Source organism: Panthera onca, chromosome X (genome assembly GCF_046562875.1).
Source record: "Panthera onca isolate mPanOnc1 chromosome X, mPanOnc1 haplotype 2, whole genome shotgun sequence".
NCBI classification, from domain to species: domain Eukaryota; kingdom Metazoa; phylum Chordata; class Mammalia; order Carnivora; family Felidae; genus Panthera; species Panthera onca.
In genome coordinates, this window is record NC_138357.1 from 26,020,347 (window position 1) to 26,041,198 (window position 20,852).

General features: G+C 35.5%; 1 long non-coding RNA gene across 1 annotated transcript in view; it reads right to left on the minus strand.

The window, feature by feature from the left end:
* LOC145714678 (uncharacterized) overlaps positions 1–7,442 on the minus strand; it is an 83,141-nt gene extending 75,699 nt beyond the window's left edge. Inside the window, exon 1 of the long non-coding RNA XR_014136926.1 lies at positions 7,361–7,442. This is a non-coding gene — a long non-coding RNA (uncharacterized LOC145714678). The remainder of the gene's footprint in view (positions 1–7,360) is intronic.
* Positions 7,443–20,852: the final 13,410 nt, after the last annotated feature.

Consider the following 20,852-nt stretch of genomic DNA (forward strand, 5'->3'; position numbering starts at 1 on the left):
TTTTTTTTAGCTATTATGTGTCCCTACATTTAAATATGGATGTTAGGAATAGCTTGTCCCTAAATTCTGCACTGGGACCAGCTCAAATTTTGATAGGGATCACACCAAATCTGTATTATTTTGGGGAGTACTGACATCACATCTATGTTTAATCTACCAATCCAAACCATGGGTATGTCTTTCCATTTACTTATGTGTTCTTTAATTTCTTACAATGATATTTTGTAGTTTCTGGTATACAAATCTTACATTTTTTGTTAAGTTTACATCCAGTTATTTTATTTTTGATACTATTTTAACTAAAATTATTTTCTTAATTTCACCTTGGAACTAGCTAGCATGTACGAATATAATTGATTTTATATGTTGATATTAGATCTTACAACCTTGCTGAACTTATTGGTTTTAATAGTGTTTTTTATAGTTAATGATATTGTAATGATGTATGGTGACAGATGATGACTACACTTGTGAGCACTGAGTAATTTATAGAATTGTCAAATCAATATATTGTACACCTGAAACTAATGTAACATTGTATGTCAATTATACTCCAATAGTACAGTTTTAATAGTGGTTTTGATGGATTTTTTCTACATAAAGAATATTTTCCCAGGTGCCTGGCTGGCTCAATCAGAAGAACATGTAACTCTTGATCTCAGGGTCTTGAGTTTGAGCCCCATATTGGATGTAGAGGTTACTAAGAATATCTATATGGTTTTTTTTTCCTTTGTGAATATGGATACTTCTTTTCAATCTAGATGGTTTTAATTTCATTTTCTTGTCTAGTTGACCTCACTAAAACTTTTAGGGCATGTTGAATAAATGTACTGAAAAAAGGCATCTTCACCTTGTTTCTGCCCTTAACATAAGGCATTCAGTAATTCACCATTAAATACTATGCTACCTGTGAGGTTTTTTTAATAGACATCCTTATTCAGGTTGAGGAGGTTCCCTTCCATTGTTATTTTGTTGATTTTTTTATCATTGTTGGACCTTTGTCAGATAATTTGTCACCATCTGCTAAAGTGATCATGTGCTTTTTTGTCCTTCATTCTATTAAAATTGTATATTCTTGGCACCCTTGTCAAAAATCAGTTCACTGTACATGTGTGAATTTATTTCTGGGCTCTTTGTTCTATTCTATTAGTCTGTACATCTTACTGTTTCATTTGATAATTTCCTATACTTCATGTAGGCTTTCTTCACTCTTTTTCATTCCTTCTTTTTTTTCCTCTGACTGGATAATTTCAAATAACCTATCTTCAAGTTTACAGCTTTTTTCTTCTTATATATCAAGCCTGCTGTTAGTGCTTTATATTGCATTTTTCATTTCACTTATTGCATTCTTCAGCTCCATAATTTGTTTGGTTCAGAATTTCTATTTATAATTTCTAATTTATGATTCATTTTGTTTGAACACAGTTTTCATGATTTTTTTTAATTTTATTTTTTTATTTTTTAAAATTTACATCCAAATTAGTTAGCATATAGTGAAACAATGATTTCAGGAGTAGATTCCTTAGTGCCCCTTACCCATTTAGCCCATTCCCCCTCCCACAACCCCTCCTGTAACCCTCAGTTTGTTCTCCATATTTAGGAGTCTCTTCTGTTTTGTCCCCCTCCCTGTTTTTATATTATTTTTGTTTCCCTTTCCTTATGTTCATCTGTTTTGTCTCTTAAAGTCCTCATACGAGTGAAGTCATATGATTTTTGTCTCTCTCTGACTAATTTCACCTAGCATAATACCCTCCAGTTCCATCCACGTAGTTGTAAATGGCAAGATTTCATTCTTTCTGATTGCCGAGTAATACTCCATTGTGTGTGTGTGTGTGTGTGTGTGTGTGTGTGTGTATATACCACATCTTCTTTATCCAGTCATCCATCAATGGACATTTGGGCTCTTCCCATACTTTGGCTATTGTTGATAGTTGCTGCTATAAACATGGAGGTATATGTGTCCCTTTAAAACAGCACACCTGTATCCCTTGGATAAATGCCTAGTAGTACAATTTCTGGGTTGTAGGGTAGTTCTATTTTTACTTTTTTGAGGAACCTCCATACTGTTTTCCAGAGTGGCTGCACCAGCTTACATTGCCACCAACAATGCAAAAGAGACCCTCTTTCTCCACATCCTCACCAACATCTGTTGTTGCCTGAGTTGTTAATGTTAGCCATTCTGACAGGTGTAAGGTAGTATCTCATTGTGGTTTTGATTTGTATTTCCCTGATGATGAGTGATGTGGAGCATTTTTTCATGTGTCGGTTGGCCATCTGGATGTCTTCTGTGAAGAAGTGTCTATTCATGTCTTTCACCCATTTCTTCGCTGGATTATTTGTTTTTTTTTTTTTTGGTGTTGAGTTTGATAAGTTCTTTATAGATTTTGGATACTAACCCTTTATCTGATATGTCATTGGGAAATATCTTCTCCCATTCTGTCAGTTGCCTTTTAGTTTTCTGATTGTTTCCTTCGCTGTGCAGAAGGTTTTTATTTTGATGAGGTCCCAGGAGTTCATTTTTGCTTTTGTTTCCCTGTTTTCATGATTTTGTCGAATTGTCTATTTGTGTTATCTTGTAGCTAGTGAGATTTTTTAAATATTTATTTTGTGAGAGAGAAAGGGGAGATAGAAAAGGGAGAGCAATGGGGAGATATTGGTTAAAGAGTACAAACATCCAGTCAGAAGATAAATTTTGTAGGTCTAAGGCACAGCATTGTGATTATAGGTAACAATACTTTATTAAGTACTTGAAAGTTGTTAAGAGGGTAGATTTTAAATGTTCTAACCGCACCAAAAAAGGTAATTATGTCATATGATGGAGGTGTTAGATAATGCTAGTGGTAATCATATTGCAATATATGAGTATAAAATCAATACATTGTACACTTTAAACTTACACATGTTGTATGTCAATTATATCTTAATAAATCTGGAAAAAAACCAAAAACAAACCCAAAATAAAGTGGGTGTTATAAAAATCCTTAAGCAAGAAATTTTGAATGCATGTTTATTTATTTTTTGTTTTTTTAAAGTTTATTTATTTATTTTGAGAGAGAAAGACACAGCACGAGTATGGGAGGGACAAAGAGAGAGGGAGACAGAGAATCCCAAACAGGCTCCATGCTTCCAGTGCAGAGCCCAATGCAAGTCTTAAACTCATAAAACTGTGAGATCACGATCTGAGCTGAAACCAAGAATCACTTAACCAACTGATCCACCCAGACACCCCTGAGTGCATTTTTAAAAAAATGCTTATTTATTTATTTATTTATTTGGGGAGGGGGGAGGGGGAGCAGGGGAGGGGGAGAGAGAAAGAGAGAGAGAGAGAGAGAGAGAGAGAATGAGAGAGTGAGAGAGGGAGATGGAGGGAGAAAGAGAATCCCAAGCAGGTTTCTACCTGTCAACACAGAGCCCAATGCAGGGCTTGACCCATGAACCATGAGATCATGACTTGAGCTGAAATCAAGAGTCGGACACTTAACTGACTAAGCCACCAGGTGCCCCGAATTTTGAGTACTTTTACAACTGTTGAGATAGAAACTCAGAAACTCTCATCAAAGAAACAGAAGATATAATGTAGAAAAAATGAAAATTTTAGAGCTGAAAGGTTCATTGACAGAAATGTGTAAGACATTCAACAGATAGGCTCAATAACAGAATAGACATCACAGGAAAGTGTCAGTGAGCATGAAAATAGATCTATATAAATAATCAAATTTGAGCAACAGGAACAAAATTATTGAGAATTAAAATGAGCAGAACCCCAGATACCAGTGGAGCTATAACAAAATATCTAGAATTCACATCATCAGAATCAAAAAGTAGAGGAGAAAACACATGGTGCTGAAAAATATTTGAAGAAATAATAGTGAAGAAATTCCCAAGTTTGAGTAAATAACTAAACCTACAGATTTAAGAAGCTTAATAAAATGCCAAGTAGGATAAACCCAAAGAAATTCAGGCTCAAACACTGTCAGTGCAGAGCCTGATGCAGGGCTTGGTCTCACAAACTGCAAGATCATGACCTGAGCAAAAATCAAGAGTCCAGGGCTTAACTGACTGAGCTACCCAAGCACCCAACTCATGAGATTCTCTAAAACAATTATTTTTAATTCTTTGCCAGGCAATGTGTATATCTCCATATCTTTAGGGTCATTTACTAGAAAATTATTGTATTCTTTTAGTGTTATCATGTTACTTTGATTTTCTGTGTTTCTTGAACTTTTGTCTTCACATTTGAAGAAGCACTCACTTCCTCCAGTCTTTACTGACTGACTTCAGGCAAGACCTTCACCAATTAGCTGTTATAGGGATTCTGAAGCTTTCTCTGAACTTTTCTGTGCATGTTCCACTCCACATTTTTTGTTTCTTCTTGAATGACAATTCTTAAGATTATTTACCTTCTCTTGATCCTGCGAAACTAATCCAGGTGCTGAGAGACCCTCACTTGCTTTCCCTAGGATGGTATCCTGAAATGCTCAAGTTTTTGTGCTTTCTTCTAATCCTGAAGAGTTAAGCTAGCTTTCTGCATATGCTCACTAACTATATATAAAGGCTTGCACCTGATGCCCATATGGCCACATATAGAGCAGTGGCTATGAGGCCATGTATGGGTAAAATGTGTGCAGCACTGGGGGATGTCTGCGGACCAGTTGGAAGGTCCATAGGTAAGGTGTTCCCATTGGCTTCTGGACAGACTTCTTGATGAAGTCCATGAAGCCATAGTAGGATCCATGCCTCTTTGATGAGTTCCGAACACTGGCTGCTGTGATTCCAGTCTCCCTTATCTCCTCAATTGTACAGATAACTTCAGTATACTGGGTGGACTGGATGAGAAGTGGGCCTCTTTGGCAGCATCCCACAAAGCTGGGGAAGCAGGCATTCATTCACTATGCTCTCACTCTCCTGGAAGAAATCACAAGCTTAGGGCTTCTCTCTTGGCATTGAGTAATGCCACCTTGGGGGAGAGGTAACATGGGTAAAATGAAACTGTTCTTATCTTCTTCAATGCATCATTCAGATTTTTTGCTCCAAAGGTGTGTTGAAACTTCTGTGTTGTACTCCTAGATTCCTACAAAGGTGGATACCATTGGTGAATATCAAAATTGACATCCTTTGGTGGAATAACAGTAGAAAACTATTCTGTCATCTTGCTGATGTCACTCTTCTTATATTTAAACTTATTTATCATTTATAATTTCTTCATTTATTTGCAAGGATTTGAGTTACCATTCAGTTTCATATCCTTACTCTAATACTGCTTTTCTCCCATCTGTTGCCTTTGTACTGCAATTGTCAAATGGATTACATTTATATATGTTACAAGCCCAAAATACAACAATTTGCTATTGTTTTATTCAATTACTTTTTAAATCATTTGAGAGATGATAAAGTAATAAATATGCATTTATACTATTATATTTCCCTAAGTGGTTAACATTACTGGCACTAATTATTCCTTCTTTTGGATTGAGTTGCTGTTTAGTTTCTTTTTATTTTGGCCTGAAAGATTCTCTTTAGTATTTCTTGCGGTGAAGATTTTCTAGTGACTGATTCTATCCGTTTTTGTTTACCTGAAAATGCCTTAATTACTCCTTCATTTGTGGAAGATAACTTTGCTGAATATAGTAATCTGACAGGTTTTTCAGCAGTTTGAATGTGTCACCCTACTGCCTTCTAGCCCCCATTGTTTCTAATGAAAGCTCAATTGTTAATCTTATTGGTGTTTCTTCTTATGTGATAAACTGCTTTTCTCTTTCTTTTGTTCTTTCTCTTTCAACATTTTGACTGTGATGTGTCTAGGTGTGGATCTCTTTGTGTTTATTCTAGTTGGAGGTTTTATGCACTACTTGGATATATACATGAATATTTTCATCAAATTTGGCAATTTTTCAGTCATTATTTCTTCAAATATTCTTTCTGCCTCTTTCTCATTCTTTCCTCTCTTCTGGTATTCCCATTATATATATATGTGTTCCACATTTCTCTGAGGCCATGTTTTTTTCCATTCTTTACTATTCTTCTGATTGCATAATCTCTATTTGTCTATCTTCCAGTCTTTGATTCTTTCTTCAGCTAGCTCAAATGCTACAAAGTTTCATTGTTTTTACCAAGATTCAGTGGATTTCCTTGACTATTTCCTCATTTGTTGTATACCCTCAGGACAATTTTTTTTTTTTAATTTTTTTTTTCAACGTTTTTTATTTATTTTTGGTACAGAGAGAGACAGAGCATGAACGGGGGAGGGGCAGAGAGAGAGGGAGACACAGAATCGGAAACAGGCTCCAGGCTCCAAGCCATCAGCCCAGAGCCTGACGCGGGGCTCGAACTCACCGACCGCGAGATCGTGACCTGGCTGAAGTCGGACGCTTAACCGACTGCGCCACCCAGGCGCCCCTACCCTCAGGACAATTTATAGAAATGCTCAATGATTGTTGTTGTATAATATACATAAATTTATAATATGTGTTATTCATAACTAGCTGTTTATATATATGTGTATATATATGTGTGTGTAAATATATATTTGTATTTATTTACATTTACATTATTTATATATATGTGTATATATATATGTGTGTAAATATATATTTGTATGTATTTATTAATGTGCACATTATTTATATATATGTATATATATACATATATTTGTATGTATTTACATACAAATATATATACATATATATACACATATATATATACACAAATGTAATACATATGTAAATTTTCTTTATTTAAATGGTTGTTTCTTGAACAAAAGAGATTCCTCTGTGCTTACCCATAAGTAACCCCTACTTGGGATTTCTAATTACCTTTGTCTTAAATGTAGGTTTTAAATTGATTGTGATAGGCAGAAAAGTGTCTCCCCAAAGATACCATGTCCTAATACCCAGAACCAGTAGATATGTTAGTTTTAGGGAAAAAGAAATTTGAGTTCACAGATAGAATGAAGGTTACTAATCTGCACACCTTGAGATGGGAAGTTATTCTGGATTATCCATTGGATACAATGTAATCAAAAGGGTCCTTAAAAGTGGAAGTATAAGGCAGAGGAAGAGTCAATGTCAGATTGAGGCAATGTGAGAAAGATCCAACCACCCATTGCTGGCTTTGGAAATGGGGGGACAGATTATGATACAAAGAATGTGGACAGCCTCTACCAGCTAGAAAAAGCAAGGAAATGGACTTTTTCTTAGAGCTTCCAAAAAAAGAATACAGCCCTGTTGACATTTGATTTTAGCCCAGTCGCATCCACACCAGACTTCTGAACTAAAGAACTGTAATATACTAGATTTATGTCATTTTAACCCGTTAAAATTGTAATATTTCAAAGCAGCAATAGGAAACTTAATGCACTCACCAACATTTAACCCTCTTTGCCTTCCAGAGTTGTTCCATGCTTTGCTGGTGGCACTCTAGGTCAGCTGCACATCTACACAGATATCACCTGAAGAAGTAGAAGATTCGAATCATTATTTTTTAAATCTCATGTTGTATTAAGTTATGTATGTCACCTTAAGTTTTTAATTGTTGTGAGGGTAATAGGATTCACACTGTTTATATTCATAAAATAGCTTCATAACAGGCAAAGGATGTGATTCAGCATTATCATAAGACGACTATGCATTGAAAAAATGCCCAAAGGTCTCAGGTGCTGGCTTTCTTTTTTTCCAACTGTTGGAACATGAAAAGATCCACTTTGTCTCCAGATCTCAAATGATTACCAGCATGGATGCAAAGTGTTTTGATACCAGGAAGCCCAAAGCCTATTCATTGCAGGGGTCTTTTATAGCAAGCTGGTCATGTAAGCATGTACTAGCTATGTGTCTAGCTTACCCATCACAATTCCCCAAGCCTCACTAAAACCGACTGCAAATCATCAATCCAGTAATTATGAAACAATGCTGACAGAATTTAAGAACATCATTTATCTTTATTTAATATATTTAACAGTACTGACCAAGGATCAATACTTACAGATAAGCAAAAAAAAACCTTGGACTAGATGAGATTAATCCATGCAATACAATGTATTTCTCTTCCTTGTACCATTTGCTTTGCTAAATTATAGAGTCAAGAACTATCATAAGAAAGAAATTGTAGGAAGACTGATTTTTGTGTCCTTATATGTGCAAATATTTTTAACAGGAAAAGCAGATAAAATTTATGTTATAATTTAATAATTTTACATGTACATGGGAATTTTCAAAAGGAAAATGAAGACCCCCAAATTCTTGAAGCTTAAAAGCTTATATACCATCTTAATTTAATTTACTTATTTAAATTCAAGTTAGTTAACATACAGTGTGGCATTGGTTTCAGAAGTAGAATTTAGTGATTTATCACTTACATATAATACCCAGTGTTCATTCCAACAAGTGCCCTCCTTAATGCCCATCACCCATTTAGCCCTTCCACCCACCCGCCTCTCCTCCAGAAACCCTCAGTTTGTTCTCTGTATTTAAGAGTCTCTTATGGTTTGCCTCCCTCTCTATTTATATCTTATTTTTCTCCTTCCCTACCCCTATGTTCATATGTTGTGTTTCTTAAATTCCACATGAGTGAAATCATATGATATTTGTCTTTCTCTGACTGACTGATTTCACTTAACATAATACACTCAAATTCCATCCACGTTGTTGCAAGTGGCAAGATTCATTCTTTTTGGTCACCAAGTAGTATTCCATTGTATACATATACCACATCTTCTTTATCCACTCATGAATTGATGGACATTTGGGTTCTTTCCATAATTTGGCTACTGTTGATAGCACTGCTCTGTGTCCTACCATTGTCTTAATAGTTTGGTTTGATGAAGAATTATAAATTAAAAACATTGTACATCAGAACATGGAAGATACTTTTATCCAGTGTTGATTAAAAGTCTGATGCTAGTTTGAGTACTGCTTTTTTATAAATGATCTGTTTGCTTTTTTGTCTTGTATAATTTTCTCCAGAAATTCCTTTTTATCCTTGGGGTTCCAAAATTTCAGAGGGATGAAGTTAGGTTTAGATGTTTTTTCTGTTATTGTTTTTCCAAGTATTTATTTCTTTCATTTATTATGCTGGGTATATAATGAGCCTTTAAAATCTGAAGACTCATGTTCTTTAGTTTTAGAAAATTTTGTTATTACTTTCATAGTTTCCTCTCTTCTATGTTGTCTATTCTCTGTTTGGGGATTCTCATCAGATATTGGGCCACCTGAACTGATAATCTGGTCCTCTTAATGTTTTTCTCTAATATTTTCTTCTTGAGTTTGTTTCCTTCTAGAAATTTGTTCATACATAATAACTGATTTTTGACATATAATTATTCATATTATTATCTTATACTCCTTTTTTATTTCTGTTAAGTCATAATTCAATTGTAGTCAGATAACATGTTTTATATGATTTAAATCATTTTAAATTTATTGGGCTTATTTTATGGCTTAACACATCATCTATTCTAGAAAATATTCCATCTTCACTTGAATAGAATGTTTATTCTGCAGTTAAGGGAGGGAGTGTTTTTTACAGATATCTAGTAGGTCTAGTTGGTTCATAGTGTTGTTCAAGCCTCCCATTTCCTTGTTTCTAACTGTCTTATCCACTTATAAAAGTGAGGTATTTATGCTTATTTCTCTCTTAAACTATTTGTTTCTACCTCTTATATTTTGGATTTACATATTTAGGTAAATTTATGTTTGTAATTGTTATATTCGTTAGAAGAACTGTCCTTCTCAACATTATAAAATTGACTTTTTTGACTTCAAGCCTATTTTATCTAACATTAGTGTACCCACTCCAGCTTTCTTTCGGATAACCTTTGCATGATATTTCTAATTACATTCTTTTAGAAGGAAGCAATAGGTATCTTTAAATCTAAAATGTTGTATACCACTCTTGTATACCACATACATTTGGAACATTCTTTTATCCATTGATGCAAAAATTCTAAACAAAACATTAGCAAATTGAATCCTGATATATGCAAAAATCTAATACAACATAATCAAGAGAAGTTTGTCCTGGGGGTGCAATGTTGGTTTAGTAATCAAAAATAAATAATAATTCAATGAAAAAATCAGTAATCATAGTTTCTTTTATTAACAGAAAAAGGAGAAAATAACACTATGATGAACAAATATTTGATAAAATTCAGCTTGTATTCATGACAAAGATTACCCTGATAGGAATTAAAGAAAACTTTCTTAAATCTAAAAAAAATCTACAATAAATTCTGCAGTAAACATTCAATTTGGGGATGGATGTGGGCCAACATGGCAGAGAAGGAGGGGGCCCGAAGTTCCCTTGTCCCTCAAATACAGCAGTATTGAGGCCAGAAGACTTGGAATTCCAGGAATACAAGCTATAAAGTGACAGAAACCACTCCAGGGGCCCATGGAGATGGCTTGGTGGGACAGAGGTGCATGCTTGCGAATTGGGAGAGTTAAAGCAGGCAGCATGGGCATGGATCAAGGAATCCCTTTGGTGGAGAGACAAAAGGAAGAGAAAGAGAGGCTGTGGAAGTGTGGGATTATATTTGGACAAGAGAAAAACCTCTCCAGACTACCACGGACTGGGAAGTGGAAAAAACGAGGCCAGTCTAACTTGCAAACAGTCTTAGGAGTGACAATCCAGGGTTGGCATGACTTTCTCCAGACCACAGCTGCCCTGAGGGGAGGGGGAGCCAGCCATGGGCTTCATAGCTAGCTCACAAGTGCATTGGGAGAGCAGTCTCCTCCCTTGAGTGGTGTGGAAAGATTGTGCTCCTAGGACAAAGGACCCTGCAGGCACCAGCCAGAAGTCCTTTGTTGGTTGTGCAGAGTGGCACTACCCCTGAACCAGGGTACATGGAGCAGGATTTTTTAAGACCTAGAGGTTTGAATCCCATCCTAGCACCTGGGAGGCACAGGAAGCTATGGAGCAGAGACAAAGTGACCCCTTCATGCCCGTGTGGTGCTGAGGACTGCCTAAACCATATGGTTTGGAACACCTGGTCAGGGGAGGAGAGACCGGGGTGTTGCCATTTTTCTCCCCATCATCAACACAGTGGGGCTTCAGGGACTAGGACAGTTGGCCCCCAGTGGACCACTGCCCCTCCATGCCCCTCCATGCCTGGCAACCAAGCAAAATTGACACTGACCAACCAGAGGGCCCCTCCTCCAGAACAGCACAGCCACCGGTTCCAAGGCACCATCATACAATGGTCCCATGGTTTTGCATTTTCTGATTTGATTTTTAGTCAATTCTTATTATATATATCTATATATACATATTCTTATTATATACCTATATATCTATATGTAGATATACAGATATATTTGTTTTTCTTTTCTTCTTCTTTGTTCCCTTCTCTATTCTGGTTGTTGGCTTGTTTAAGCAGGCATTTTTAATCTATTATTTTTACTCCTCTTGTGTATCTTTTCTTTATTTTCCTCTGTCTCTGGATTAAGGTGTATAGTTTCTCCAATTCTCTGCCTGGTCATTTTTCCCCCCACCCCTGTCATTTCTCTCTTTGTATGGGATGAGGCTTTTCCACCACCTCCCACTTTTAATTTTTCCCAGGGTTACTTCAATGAACAAATCAAAGCACACCTGGTGGATGGTCCAAGACAACACTATGAGTAGTGAGATAAAGCAACCAGAGTCATAAAAACAGAGTACACAACACACTCCAAAAACACCTCCTGAAGGGACAGGCCCAGGACAGTGTGTGACCCCTTTTAACATAGTAGTACTTGCAGGTGCAGGACACATAACAAGCCATTCAAACATGTAAAAGACAGAAAACTAGCCAAAGAGATGAAACAAGAATTCTCCTCAAAAGCAATTCCAGGAAGAAATGATAGCCAGAGAATTGCTCCAAACAGATATAAACAATATATCTGAACACGAATTTAGAATAATAGTCATGAGACTATTGGGCTGGGCTTGAAAGAAGTGTAGAAGACAGCAGAGAATCTATTGTTGCAGAGATCAAGGACCTAAAAAATAGTCACGAGAAATTATGAAATGTTGTAAATGAGATGCAAAATAAGCTAGATGCAGCGACAACAAGGATGGTGGAAGCAGAGGGAAGAATAAATGAAATAGAAAACAAAAGTATGGAAAATCATGACCCGAAAAAAAGAGATAGAAAAATACTAGACCATGAGGGGAGAATTAGAGACCTAAGTGATTCAATGAAACATAACAATACCCATATCATAGGAGTTCCAGAAGAAGAAGAGAGAGAGAAAGGGGCAGAAGGTTTATTTGAACAAATTATAGCTGAGAACTTTCCTAATATGGGAAAGGAAGCAGACATCCAAATCCAGGAGGCACAGAGAATTCCCTTTAGAGTCAACAAAAACAGGTTAACTCCATGGCACATCATAGTGAAACTGGCAAAATATAAAGATAAAGAGAGAATTCTGAAAGCAGCTATGGACAGAAAGGCCTTAACCTACAAGGGTAGACGCATAAGGGTAATAGCAGATCTGTCCACTGAAACTTGGCAGGCCAGAAGCAAGTGTAGGAAATATTTACTGTGCTGAATAGGAAAACTATGTAGCCAAGGAACCTTCATCCAGGAAGGTTGTCATTCAGAATAGAAGGAGAGATAAAAGGTTTCCCAGACAAACAAAAACTGAAGGAGTTCATGACCACTAAACCAGCCCAGCAAGAGATAATCAGATTTATCAAAAAAGAAATGAAGAAGGGTCCAAATAGATAAAATCATGAATGAAAGAGAAGAGTCACAACCAACACCACAGAAGGGAGTAGTATGAAATATTATATGCCAACAAACTGGACAATCTGGAAGAAATGGACAAATTCCTAGACACCCACACACTACCAAAACTCAAATGGAAAGAAATAGAAAAGTTAAACAGATCCATAGGCAGCAAAGAAATTGAATAAGTTATCAAAAACCTCCCAACCAATAAGATTCCTGGGCAAGATGGATTCCCAATGGAATTCTACCAGACATTTAAAGCAGACACCTATTTTTCTCAAGGTGTTCCACAAAAACAGAAATGGAAGGAAAGCTTCAGACTCATTCTGTGAAACTAGCATTACCTTGATTCCCAAACCAGACAGACCGCACTAAAGAATGAGAATTATAGGCTAATATCCCTGATTAATATGGATGCAAAAATTCGCAACAAGTTACAAGCAAGTCGAATTAAACAGTATATTAAAAAAAAATTATTCACCATGATCAAGTGGGATTCATTCCTGGGCTTCAGGGCTGGTTCAATATTAAACATCATAAAATCAATATATAAAGGCCCACAGCTACTATCATCCTCACTGGAGAAAAACTGAGAGCCTTCCCCCTGAGATCATGAACACTACAGGGGTGTCCACTCTCACCACTGTTGTTTAACATAGTGTTGAAAGTCCTAGCTCCTAGCCTCAGCAATCAGACAACAAAACGAAATAAAGGGCACCGAAATTGGCAAAGATGTCAAACTTCCACTTTTAGCAGATGACATGATACTCTACATGGAAAACATGAAAGACTACACCAAAAATTGCTAGAACTGATACATGAATTCAGCAAACTCACAGGATATAAAATCAATGTACAGAAATCGGTTGTATTTCTATACACCAACAATGAAGCAATAGGAAGAGAAATCAAGAAATAGATCCATCTGCAATTGCACCAAGAACCATAAAATACCTAGGAATAAACCTCACTAAAGAGGTAAAAGATCTCTATCTGAAAACTATAGAAAACTTATGAAAGAATTTGAAGAAGAAACAAAGAAATGGAAAAACATTCCATGTTCATGGATTGGAAGAACAAATATTGCTAAAATGTTGGTACTACCGCAATCTACATATTCAATGCAATCCCAATCAAAACTGCACCAACATTCTTCTCAGAGCTAGAACAAACAATCATAAAATTTTTACGGAACCACAAAAGACCCAAATAGCCAAAGTCACGTTGAAAAAGAAAACCAAAGCAGGAGGCATCACAATCCCAGACTTTAGCCTGTACTACAAAGCTGTAATCATCACGAAAGTATGGTATTGGCACAAAAACAGACACATAGACCAATGGAATAGAATAGAGACTCCAGAACTGGATCCACAAATGTATGGGCAACTAACCTTTGACAAAGCAGGAAAGAGTATCCAATGGAAAAAAGACAGTCTCTTTAGCAAATGATGCTGGGAGAACTGGACAGCAACATGCAAAAGAATGAAACGGGATAGCTTTCTTACACCATATACAAAAATAAATTCAAAATGGATGAAGTACCTAACTGTGAGACAAGAAACCATCAAAACCCTAGATAAGAAAATAAGCAACAACCTCTTTGACCTCAGCTGAAGCAAATTCTTACTCAACATGTCTCTGAAGACAAGGGAAACAAAAGCAAAAATGAACTCTTGGGACCTCATTAATATAAAAAAACTTCTGTACAGTGAAGGACATAATAAAAAAAAACTAAAAAGCAACCGATGCAATGGGAGAAGATATTTGCAAATGACATATCAGATAAAGGGTTAGTACCCAAAATCTATAAAGGACTTACCAAACTCAACACCTGAAAAGAAATAATCCATTGAAGAAATGGGCAGAAGACATGAATAGACACTTCTCCAAAGAAGACATCCAGATGGCCAACAGACACGTGAAAAGATGATCAACATTGCTCATCATCAGGGAAATAAAAATCAAAACCACACTGAGATACTGCCTCACACCAGTGACAGTGGCGAAAATTAACAATTCAGGAAACAAAAGATGTTGGCGAGGATGTGGAGAAATGGGAACCCTCTTGCACTGTTGGTGGGAATGCAAGCTGATGCAGCCCCTCTGGAAAACAGTGTGGAGGTCCTCAAAAAAAATAAAAAATAGAACTACCCCACAATGCAGCAATAGCACTACTAGGAATTTATCCAAAGGATACAGAAGTTCTGATTCATAGGGGCACATGTACTCCAATGTTTATAGCAGTGCTATCAACAATAGCCAAATTATGGAAAGAGCTTAAATGTCTATCAACTGATGAATAAATAAAGAAGATGTGGTATATATAAACAATGGAACACTACTCTGTAGTGAGAAAGAATTACATCTTGCCATTTGCAACAATGTGGATGGAACTGGAGGTTATTATGCTAAGTGAAATAAGTCAGTCAGAGAAAGACAGATATAATATGTTTTCATTCATATCTGGAATTTGAGAAATGTAACAGAAGACCATGGGGGAAGGGAAGGGGAAAAATAGTTTCAAACACAGAGGGAGGCAAACCATAAGAGACTTTTAAATACAGAGAACAAACTGAGGGTTGATGGGGTGGTGTGTGTGGGGGAAATGGGTGATAGGCATTGAGGAGGGCACTTGTTGAGATGAGCACTGGGTGTTGTATGTAAGCGATGAATCATGGGAATCTACTCTGAAAGCCAATAGCACACTGTATACACTGTATGTTAGCTAACCTGACAATAGATTATATTTAAAAACAATTTAGGGACATATAATTGAACTCAATTCTCCTAAAAACAGACACATTGCATGCATGGATGCCAACTCTTACCACTTCTATTAAATATTGTACTGGAGATCCTGGTCGGTGCTATTAAGCAAGAATAAAATATAGAAGACGCAGGAATTGGAAGGGAAGAAATAAAGTTTCCCTTATTTGTAGAGTTAATTTTACATGATTATGTATGTAGACAATCCAAAATGATTTCCAATTTGTATTAATGAGTTAACTGAGCAAGGTTGCTTGATATAAGTTCAGTATTTTATGCACTGTATTTATTTATATAACAACTACAAATAGAAAATGAAGTTTAAAATAAACAAACCATTTTTAGTAATACCAGAAATATCAAATCCCCAGAGTAAATATAATAAAACATGTGCAAGGCCTGTAAAATGAAAATAAAAAACTTGTTAGAGAAATTAAAGACCCAAATAAGTAGAGAAATTCAACATGTTCATATATAAGAAGATGCAATATTGTAATAATGTCACTTTGCCGACAAATTGATCTATTCAATAAATCCTAATAGTAATCCCAGAAGTTTTTTCGTGGAAATTGACAATCTGAATATAAATCTACATAGAAATGCAAAGGGACAAAAATAGGCAATGCAATATTAAAGAACAGGAACAAGGCTGGAGGACTTACATTACTAGATAAAAAACATTATTATAAAGCTATAATAAGACAGTATGCTATTAGTAATATAGAACAGTGGATCACTATAGTGAGTCCAGAAGTAGAACCATATGTATATGGATACCTACTGTAAAATGTGAAAAAAATAAAATTTTTGACAAATGACTTAATTACTCATATGGGAAAAAAACACCCTAATCTTGCCTCCAGCCTGTCATACACAAAAATAAATTACATATGGATTGTGTTACTAAACGTGAAATATAAATAGAATTAGATAATTTCTTCAAGAGAACACTAGAAGCACTAAACAAAAAAAAATTTAAATTTCTATTTATCAAAAGAGAACTTTAAGAGAGTACAAAGTCAAGGAACAGTGGAAAACACTTTTGTAATCCATATATCTGAGAAAGGACTTGTATCCAAAATATGTAAGTAATCCTTACAAATCAATAAGAAACGAAAACAGTCCTACCCCCTAAAATGGACAAAATAGGTGAACAAGCACTTCAGAGAAGAGCATATGTTCAATTAACATGAAAAGATGCTCTTCATTAGTCATCAGAGAAAGAAGACCAATGCCATGGTGCAATATCATTATATATTCACCAAAATGCTTAAAATGAAAAAAATGAAAAATAAATTCTTGCATGAATGTGGAGCAACTAGAACTTTCAGGTATTGACAGTAGTAGTGTACAATGGTAAAATCACTTTGTAAAACTAATAGGATCCAATAAAGCTGGATACGTTAGATGTTTTAAAAAATCAAGCCACAAAGACTAAGGGGTGAAAAACCTTCACTGTGTGGAGCCACCAACATAGTCAATATTTAAAATGTTGAATTAAGTCAATATTTTAAAGTATCTAGAATCCGACCATTTCTCTTCACCATTTCTCTCCTCCTCCACTCATAATGCTCTGTTGCCAGCATTACCTCTCTTCTGGGTCACTGCTAAAGCTCTGCTTCCACATTTGTCCTCTTGTATTCTGCTAAATGTAATCCAGCCCATATCACTTCTCAAATTATTTAAAATACAAAGTCCTTAAAAGGGCTTGCAGAGCTCTATATAATATGGACCCCTTTATCTTCTAATCTCATCTTATACTACTGTTCCCCAAATGAATTTCATTCTTGTTAAAATGGCATCTTTGTTCTCCTCCAGCACTCAGGCATAGTTCTGCTTCACAGTTATTGCATTTGCTGTTTACTTTGGCTGGAGCACACTTCTGTAATATATCCATATAGCTCTCTCACTTGCTCCCTTCAGATATTTGTAGCCTTTTCAGTGGGGCCTTCTCTGATTATCTACTGAAAGTTGGACCAATTATTTTACTTCTCAACAGCCTTTACTATTTTCTAACTTACTTTCCTCGGTAGCACTAATCATTCTTTAATGTATTTGTCTGTTACATGTCCCCTTGCATTAAAACGTATGCCAAGAACATAGATTTGTGAAGATCTTTTGTTCACCACTGTATGTAACTATAAAGAAATGTGTTTGAATGAATTAATGTATAAGATTATTTTACATTAATTTAAATTAAATTAAGGTTTACACTAATGCCTAATACATTCAGTGCTTTTTCACATCTACTGTCTCATTCAATTCTCTCTGCAACTCCATCAGAGAGTATATGTCAACTATCCTACTTTATGAATGAGGAATTAGATTCAGAACTCATAAGTAATATGTCCAAGATCACAATGTCAGTGTATGATTAAAGAATTTGATTCTGATTCTCAGCTTTGTACACTTCTCACTACATTACTGCACGTATATATCTAGAATTTTAAAATACAAGATATAATGATTTTTTCAGGTATCTGTTAAAGAAATCACTGGCAAAATTAGAAGCATCCTCTTTTTGTTTGTTTCAAGTTTTATTTAAATTCAAGTTAGTTAACATATGGTGTAATACTGGTTTCAAGAATAGAATTAGTGATTCATCACTTACACATAACACCCAGTGCTCATCACAAGTGCCTTCCTTAATCCCCATCACCCAATTAGCCCATCCTCTGCCCACCTCCCATCCATCAACCTCAGTTTGTTCTCTTTAGGATGGAGCTAGAGGGGCGCCTGGGTGGCTCAGTCGGTTAAGCGGCCGACTTCGGCTCAGGTCATGATCTCGTGGTCCGTGAGTTCGAGCCCCGCGTCGGGCTCTGTGCTGACAGCTCAGAGCCTGGAGCCTATTTCGGATTCTGTGTCTCCCTCCCTCTGACCCTCCCCCGTTCATGCTCTGTCTCTCTCTGTCTCAAAAATAAATAAACGTTAAAAAAATAAAAATAAAAAAAAAATAGGATGGAGCTAGAGTCTATTATGCTATGTGGAACAAGTCAGTCAGAGAAAGACAAATAACATATGATTTCACTCATATGTGGAATTTAATAAACAAAACAGATGAATATAGAGAAAGGGGAGAAAAAAAAAGGGAGAGAGGAAAACCATAGAAGCATCCTTTATTCTCTCAGCTTCCTTTGTTTAATGTCCTAGCAGGCCACCTTGTTTTTGTCATTCAAGAGAGAAAAATGGTAGCTTAGATTATGTCTTGAAATAACTAATAATTCTTAAGTGACTATCATTTAAATATTTTCATATTCTCTCTAATATAGTTTCTTTTCAAAGACATTACAAGCATTAGTCAAAAGAACACCTAGTCTTGATTCAGTGGAAACATGGCCTTTGCATAGATAGAATGACAAACAGATAGGTAGATGACTGATAGATAGATAGATAGGTAGATGATAGATAGATAGATAGATAGATAGAGACATAAATAGCAGGTGTCAGAGGTTTAATTATACATTTTTAAAAATTTTTATAAATCCAAGCTATTGAATCCTATTATGACAAATCCCTCATAGTGGCTCAACTGAAAATTTAATTTTCTATGTGGCAAAATACAAAAATATTTGAAGACTGTCATTTAAAAAAATTATTTCATATATAAAAAAATTTTAAAAAGTAATAAAAATTAAAAAATAAAATAAATAAATAAAAAATAAATAAAAATTATGAAAGGCCCAATTTGGGGGCAGATGGAGAGAAAATTTTTGTGTGGCTCTGAAATACTCTATTTACTGCATTTCACAGAGAGGAAATACTGAATGTTTCTAGAGAGTCAGGGGTTTCAGAATTGCATATATGTACCCCTCACTCAAATATGTCAAGTAAGTGTGTACATGTGCACGTGTATAGATTTCTATATTTTTATTTCTTTGAATATTTCCTCTTCTCCTTCCTCTGCTTGGGAATTTATTTTACAAAGTATTCCATGTCAGAACATTTCACTCACACTTTTCATCTCTTTACCCTTTTGTACTACCATTTTGAAAAATCCCATTTTGAAATCCCCCATTTTGAAAAATGACCTTGGCTGTCCTTGGTCGTTAAACCAATATTTAGTTATATTAATCTGATTTTTAAGCACTTTATCATTTCCAAGAACTCTGATTTATTTTGTTGGGGGGTGGTGAAGAAGTGTATCTACAAGTTGTCCTTTCTTAGGCAACCACTATTCTGATTCTGTCATATTACTCTGCATTCCTTAGAACTTCATACAAATGCTAGGAATTTACCCAAGGGATACAGAAGTACTGATGTATAGGGGCACTTGTACCCCAATGTTTATAGCAGCACTCTCAACAATAGCCAAATTATGGAAAGAGCCTAAATGTCCATCAACTGATGAATGGATAAAGAAATTGTGGTTTATATACACAATGGAATACTACGTGGCAATGAGAAAAAATGAAATATGGCCTTTCGTAGCAACGTGGATGGAACTGGAGAGTGTGATGCTAAGTGAAATAAGCCATACAGAGAAAGACAGATACCATATGTTTTCACTCTTATGTGGATCCTGAGAAACGTAACAGAAACCCATGGGGGAGGGGAAGGAAAAAAAAAAAAAAGAGGTTAGAGTGGGAGAGAGCCAAAGCATAAGAGACTGTTAAAAACTGAGAACAAACTGAGGGTTGATGGGGGGTGGGAGGGAGGGCAGGGTGGGTGATGGGTATTGAGGAGGGCACCTTTTGGGATGAGCACTGGGTGTTGTATGGAAACCAATTTGACAGTAAATTTCATATATTAAAAAATAAAAAATAAAAAAAAATAAGCAATAATAACAACAATAAAAAAAAAGAACTTCATACAAATGGAATCATGAAGTATTTAGTCTTTTGTGCCTACTTATAATCAGCATGTTTATTTTGAGATTCATCTCTTTTTAAGAATACCAATAATTCATTTCTTTTTATCACTGAGTAGTATTCCATTGTATGAATATACTATTTATCCACTCAACTATTGATGGAAGTTGTGTTGTTTCCAGTTTGTTATCCATATTATGAATAAACCTTCTATCAATGCTAGTGTACAAGGTTTTGTATGGATATATAGTTTTATTTATATTCAATATTTAGAAGTGGAATAACTGGGTCACATGCTAATTGTATGTTTAACTGTAAAGTGTACATTTTTAAAGTTACAATTTGACAAGTTTGACATGTGTCTGCACCCTTGAAATCATCACCACTATCAAGACAATGAACATATCCATCACCTTCAAAAGCATTTTTATATACCTTTGTAATCTCTCCCTTCTGTTTCTACCCATATTCCCATCTGGAATAATTTTTCTTTTGCCTGAAAACCTTCCTTTAATTTTCCTATAGTTCAGGTTTGCCAGTGACAAATTATTTCAGCTTATGTATGAGGTTTTTTT